The 7,000-nt window shown below is 45.6% G+C and overlaps 1 long non-coding RNA gene across 1 annotated transcript in view; it reads right to left on the bottom strand.

Annotated features, from left to right (window-relative positions):
• Positions 1-1,363: 1,363 nt before the first annotated feature.
• Positions 1,364-7,000, bottom strand: part of LOC147105703 (uncharacterized) — a 31,207-nt gene continuing 25,570 nt past the window's right edge. The window contains exon 3 of the long non-coding RNA XR_015081561.1: positions 1,364-3,456. This is a non-coding gene — a long non-coding RNA (uncharacterized LOC147105703). The remainder of the gene's footprint in view (positions 3,457-7,000) is intronic.

Raw genomic sequence — 7,000 nt, 5'->3', positions numbered from 1 at the left:
GCACTAGCAGATAAGTGCTGTAGTGAACGCTAAGTGTTCTATATTGAAAGTGCTATTAAAAGGGTGTTGCACTAAGCAGAAAGGTGATTCAGTGGACACTAAGTAGCTGTATTTAAAGCGCTGTTTTTAAGTAAAAGCCACTAAGCAAAGGTGCTGTAGTGAGCAAGGTGTTTCTATTATTGAAAGTGCTATTAAAAGGGTGTTGCACTAAGCAGAGAAGTGCTTCAGTGGACACTAGGGTTCTGTATTAAAGTGCTGTTTTTAAGTAAAAGCCACTAAACAAAGGTGCTGTAGTGAGCAAGGTGTTTCTATATTGAAAGTGCTATTAAAAGGGTGTTGCACTAAGCAGAGAGGTGCTTCAGTGGACACTAAGTAGCTGTATTTAAAGCACTGTATTTAAATAAAGGAGTGTTGCACTGAGCAAAGAGCGCTCTAGTGGACACTAAGTGTACTGCGTTAAGCAAAAGTGCTGTACCAGGCACAGGTGTGCTGTATCGATTATTTTAAGTTGTTTCTTTTTGTTTCAATAAATGCTGGTCTGTTTTGCACCCAAACCACGAGTCACGTTTTCTGTCTACATCGCTACCGAAAAAGTCCGGCGGTCAGAACCAGGAATAGGGGAACGCTTCGAAACCACACGGGGGTCCCTGGAGCAGCTCAGAGGCTTCTGACTGGCCAGACACAATAACCCCAACCCCGCTAGCGTGTGTGCTAATTCCGACACTTCTTTTTCTTCTTTTGTTCTATCGCAGCCCTGCCTTCGATCTATTTTATTTCCTTTCCAGTTTGAAAAAGGGTTAGACCTGAAACGTCAACTCTAATTTCTCTCCACGGATGTTGCCTGGCCTGCTCAGTTTTTCCAGCATTTTCTGTTGTTATTTATGTTTTCTATAGGCTGGGATTTGTTGGATGTTTTATGCCTGTACTGAGCAAGTGCCACAACTTATGCAGATGCTACTTCTCATTCAAAGAAATTAGAAAAAAATTGATATCAAATAATGAACCTTTTGCTTTTCTTAATTCCAAAATCTTCCAGAAATAGAAAAGTGACCCAATGTATTTTTAATTTTATTGTTTGTTTGTATTTTTGCATAGGCATTTCTCTTCACATGATGAAGATACTGCTCTGTCATTAAAAAATGCCAAAAGCTTAGTTCAATACCATTTCAAAATAATATACAGACTTAACCCATGTGATCAATGGACAGGCTTGTTGGGCCCAATGACCTTTTATCATTCCTTAAAATAAATGGTGATCTTATGAACATAGAATAAAATGTTTAGATCTCAGTGACTGAAAATGTATTGCGGTTCATACAATGGTCTTTATGTGACCTTATAATAAATACTTCAGACATTGAGAAATCAATGCTATTTATTGAACTCTGATTCATTATCTGGAGGATACAAGACAGTCTGTGTGGAAAAGCATTGATGCTTCCATAGAGCACCATGTAGTGTTCAGTAATTTCAGAGTGGGTGGATTAAGCTGATTACTGGAGCATGTTATTTCTATAAAAAGATGTTGAAATGGGCTAGGCGAATACTACAGATTAATGTCCAGGGAACATTCTCTTCTGTTTTCAATTCTGCACACGCTTTCAGAATGGTCCTACAAAAGGTCAACTTCAATTATAGCTGGAAGCTTAACCACAAGAAGATATCTCAATAGATTTAACTGCATGCTTTTCCACTTTTTTTATTCGTTCATGGGACGCGGGCATCGCTGGCAAGTCCAGCATTTATTGCCCATCCCTAATTGCCCTTGAGAAGATGCTGGTGAGCCGCCTTCTTGAACCGCTGCAGTCGGTGTGGTGAAGGTACTCCCACAGTGCTGTTAGGGAGGGAGTTCCAGGATTTTGACCCAGCGACAATGAAGGAACAGCGACATATTTCCAAGTCAGGATGGTGTGTGACTTGGAGGGGAACTTGGAGGGGATGGTGTTCTCATGCGCCTGCTGCCCTTGTCCTTCTAGGTGGAAGAGGTCGCGGGTTTGGGAGGTGCTGCTGAAGAAGCCTTGGCGAGTTGCTGCAGTGCCTCTTGTAGATGGTACACACTACAGCCTCGGTGTATTGGTGGTGGAGGGAGTGAATATTTAAGGTGGGAGATGGAGTGCCAATCAAGCGGGCTGCTTTGCCTTGGATGGTATCGAACTTCTTGAGTATTGTTGGAGCTGCACTCATCCAGGCAAGTGAAGAGTATTCCATCACACTCCTGAATGTGTCTTGTAGATGGTGGAAAGGATTTAGGGAGTCAGGAGGTGAGACACTTGCTGCAGAATACCCAGCCTCTAATCTGCTCTTGTTGGCTGGTCCGGTAGAGTTTCTGGTCAATGGTGACCCCCAGGATATTGATGATGGGGGATTCAGCGATGGTAATGCCATTGAATGTCAAGGGGAGTTGGTTAGACTCTCGCTTGTTGGAGATAGTCATTGCCTGGTACTTGTGTGGTGCGAACATTACCTGCCACTTATCAGCCCAAGCCTGAATGTCATCCAGGTCTTGCTGCATGTGGGCATGGACTGCTTCATTATCTGAGGAGTTGAAAATGGCACTGAACACTGTGCATTCATCAGCGAACATCCCCACTCCTGACCTTATGATGGAGAAAAGGTCATTGGTGAAGCAGCTGAAGATGGTTGGGCCTAGGACACTACCCTGAGGAACTCCTGCAGCGATGTCCTGGGGCTGTGATGCTTGACCTCCAATCACCACAACTATCTTCCTTTGTGCTAGTTATGACTCCAGCCAGTGGAGAGTTTCCCCCTCAATTCCCTTTGACTTCAGTTTTACTAGGGCTCCTTGATGCATCACTCAGTCAAATGCTGCCTTGATGTCAAGGGCAGTCACATTCACCTCACCTCTGAAATTCAGCTCTTCTGTCCATGTTTGGCCCAAGGCTGTAATGAGGTTGGGAGCCAGTGGTCCTGGTGGAACCCAAACTGGGCATCAGTGAGCAGGTTATTGGTGAGTGAGTGCCGCTTAATAGCACTGTTGATGACACCTTCCATCACTTTGCTGATGATTGAGAGTAGACTGATGGGGCGGTAATTGGCCAGATTGGATTTGTCCTGCTTTTTGTGGACAGGACATACCTGGGCAGTTTTCCACATTGTTGGATAGATGCCGGTGTTATAGTTGTACTGGATCAGTTTGGCTAGAGGCGCGGATTGTTCTGGCGCACATGTCTTCAGCACAACAGCCGGAATGTTGTCGGGGCCCACAGCCTTTGCTGTATCCAGTGCGCTCAGCCGTTTCTTGATATTATGTGGAGCGAATTGAATTGGCTGACTGGCTTCTGTGGTGGTGGGGGCCCCAGGAGGAGGCTGATATGAATCATCCACTTGGCATTTCTGGCTGAAGATGGTTGCAAACGCTTCAGCTTTGTCTTTTGCACTCACATGCTGAGCTCCACCATCATTGAGGATGGGGATCATCTTGAAGTCTCCCTGTTTCTAAAAAAATAAAAAGAACAACCTCCTTAACCTTTCCTTATGTCCTGACCAATATTTATCCCTCAACCAACATCACTAAAACAGATTATCTGGTCATTATCACATTGCTGTTTGTGGGGGCTTGCCGAGTGCAAATTGGCTGCCGCGTTTCCTACATTACAACAGTGACTACACTTCAAAACTATTTCATTGGTTTTAAAGAGATTTGGGATGTCCTGAAAGGCGCTATATAAATGCAAGTTTTTCTCTCTTTCTTTTCTCTTATAAGCTTAGATTCTTGATACTGGGAATCATCTCTGTTGCTCAACGTTGCACCGTCTCCAAGACACAAATATTCTTCCTAGGGTTACATGACAGCAACAATGCAATTTCTTTGGATTTATACCCTATCCCTCTGCTAAAGTAATCCATTATCTTTCTGCCCCTTTTTTTCTCCTAAAGCACTGTGCCAACAGATACATCCACGACAAGCCCCAATGTATTTCCTGATCTGCTCTGTATAATTGTTCCGTTTCATATGTGCTCCCTTATACTTATTTTACATTTATCTACATTTAATAGCATTTGTCAGTTAGTGACACAGTTACCTATAAGATTTAAGTCCTTCTGAATCTAGTTTCATTGTTCCTTATTATTTGTCCACTATTTTTGTATCATTGGCAAATTTGGAGGTTATTTTAATAATGGTTACATCCAAGTCTTGAAAATATATTGGAAATAGCAAGTATCAAAAGCTTTCTGAGAATATAAGTAATTAATTTCCCTTGCACTTTCTCTTTCCACCAACTCAGTACTGTGGGAACACCATCACCAAAAGGAGTGCAGCGGTTCAAGGAGCAGGCCCACCACGACCTTCTTGGGGCAACTAAGGATGGGCAATAGATGCAGCCTTGCCGATGATGCCTGCATCCCGAGAAGTATTTTTTAAAAAAGTCTGATGAATGACAGCAGCTTAGTTAACCATGAGCTCCCTTTCATGAAACCATGTTGATAGTTCCTGAACAAGTTGGGCTAGAAATTCATGTACTTTCCACCACTCTGTAGCGCCATGAAATGGTGACAAAATGGCGGCTGCTGCTCTTTCACCAGCTGGTAGCAGGTCCCTTGGCAGCCGCCATGTTCCTCTCCCACTTTGTGCTGCTGGTAACTGGCAGCAACCTGGAAAAAAAATGGCAGTGTGGTGACGTCAATAGGCGTGCAACAACTTATATATTTATATAGCACCTTTACCATAGTAAAACGTCCCAAGGCGCTTCACAGAAGTATTATAAGGGGAAAAAAAAAATTGACACCGAGCCACATAGGGAGAAATCAGGGCAGGTGACCAAAAGCTTTGTCAAAGATGTAGGTTTTAAGGAGTGTCTTAAAGGAGGAAAGAGAGGTAGAGAGGCAGAGTGGTTTAGGCAGGGAATTCCAGAGCTTAGGGCCCAGGCAACAGAAGATACGGCCACCAATGGTTGAGTGATTATAATCAGGGATTCTCAAGAGGGCAGAATTAGAGGAGCGCAGATATCTTGCGGGGGGGAGGTGAGGTGGGGGTGGGTGTTGTGGGGCTGAAGGAGATTACAGAGATAGGAAGGGTCGAGGCCATGGAGGGATTTGAAAACAAGGATGAGAATTTTGAAATCGAAGTGTTGCTTGACCAGGAGCCAATGTAGGTCAGCAAGCACAGGGGTGATGGGTGAACGTGACTTGGTGCGAGTTAGGACATGGGCAGTCGAGTTTTGGATGACCTCAAGTTTACGTAGGGTAGAATATGGGAGGCCAGCCAGGAGTACGTTGGAATAGTCAAGTCTAGAGGTAATAAAGGCATAGATGAGGGTTTCAGCAGTGGATGAGCTGAGGCAAGGGTGGAGACGGATGATGTTACAGAGGTGGAAATAGGTGGTCTTAGTTATGCCATGGATATGCAGTCGGAAACTTATTTCAGGGTCAAATATGACCCCAAGGTTGCGAACAGTGTGGTTCAGCCTCAGACAGGTGTTAGGGAGAGGGATGGAGTCAGTGGCTAGGGAACGGAGTTTGTGGCGGGGACTGAAAACAATGGCTTTGGTCTTCCCAATATTTAACTGGAGAAAATTTCTGCTCATCCAGAACTGGATGTCGGACAAGCAGTCTGACAATTTAGAGACCATGGAGGGGGGTGAGAAAAGTGGTGGTGAGGTAGAGCTGGGTGTCATCAGCGTACATGTGAAAACTGATGCTGTGTTTTCAGATGATGTCGCCAAGGGGCTGCATGTAGATGAGAAATAGGAGGGGGCCAAGAATAGATACTTGGGGGACACCAAAGGTAACGATGTGGGAGCAGGAAGAGAAGCCGTTGCAGGTGATTTTCTGGCGATGATTAGATAGACAAGAATGGAACCAGGCGAGTACAGTCCCACCCAGCAGGATGACGGTGGGGAGGCATTGGAGAAGGATGGAGTGGTCAACCATGTCAAAGTCTGCAGACAAGTCAACCAATGCTAACTTCGACCCAGCACTGATGTGCAAGCAGGCTGGCAGGGGCGATGTCTGCAGCTCGTAAAGGGACACACACGTCATTCAGGTAAGTTTGAATTTAAGGGTCTGGACTGGGTGTTTTTGATTTTATTGAAGTGGTGGCTTGCTGCAATAGATTTGGAAAGTTTTTTTAAGTGTATAGGGAGTGCTGCTGGATGCTTGCAAGGGCTCAGATGGTAAATGAAGGTCTTTGAGAAGACAGAACATGCTACGAATACTCAGCAGATCACGCAACATCTGTGGAGAGAAAAACAAAGTTCACATCTCAGGTCAGCATGCTGCCTGACCAACTGAGTATTTCCAGCATTTTATGCTGCCATTTCACATTTACAGCATCCGCTTGCAAAGGGAAGAGGAAGACACAGGAGAGGAAAAAGCCGAAGAGGAGGAATCAGATGGGAAGATGCATCCCAGACAGTGTCATTGTGGCCAGGATATCTGGGATAGAATCATCCGCCTGCGGTTCCACTGGCTGGGCAGGCTGCCTCTTCTTGTTGACCCACTGGCTGGGCAGGCTGCATTTCTTGGGTGTGTGAAATGAGGAAGGTACAAGGGTGGAGTTGTGCTGACGGGAGGGCAGAAAAGCCAAGAGGTGCATGCAAGAAGGAGGACAACGTACGAGGAAATCAGCATCTTGTATCCTTTCAGCCCCGCCACTCGCCAAGGTCTCAACCATGCCCCTGCCAAGAATGGCCTGCACCGTCTCCTCCGAGGGGCTGAGGTGAGGCTAGGAATGGGAGATGTGCCTTGTCATTGGTGCAGCTTGTTGGTAGGTGAGTGATTGGGGGATGTGCATTGAGCAGTGTGTGAGGCTAGTGATGCAGTTGGTAGGAGACGGCTTTTGAAGATGCATTCACTGACTCTGACCAGTGGTCTGAGGTCATGAAGCTTCTTTGGGCACTGCAGCCAGGTGGTGGGGATGACACTGCTGACAGTGATGGCCTTAGTGATGTACTCCCACATCGTTCTTTCTGGAGGGCCTCCTGGCCTCTGTGGGTAGAGGGCCACTCTTGCAATGTTGACCCCCTTCACAAAGCTGGAG

Source organism: Somniosus microcephalus, chromosome 17, assembly GCF_052327205.1.
Source record: "Somniosus microcephalus isolate GS21.2 chromosome 17, FLI_Smic_1.0, whole genome shotgun sequence".
NCBI classification, from domain to species: Eukaryota; Metazoa; Chordata; class Chondrichthyes; order Squaliformes; family Somniosidae; genus Somniosus; species Somniosus microcephalus.
Note: the sequence above shows the minus strand (reverse complement) of the source record. Positions and strands in the feature narration are given on the sequence as shown.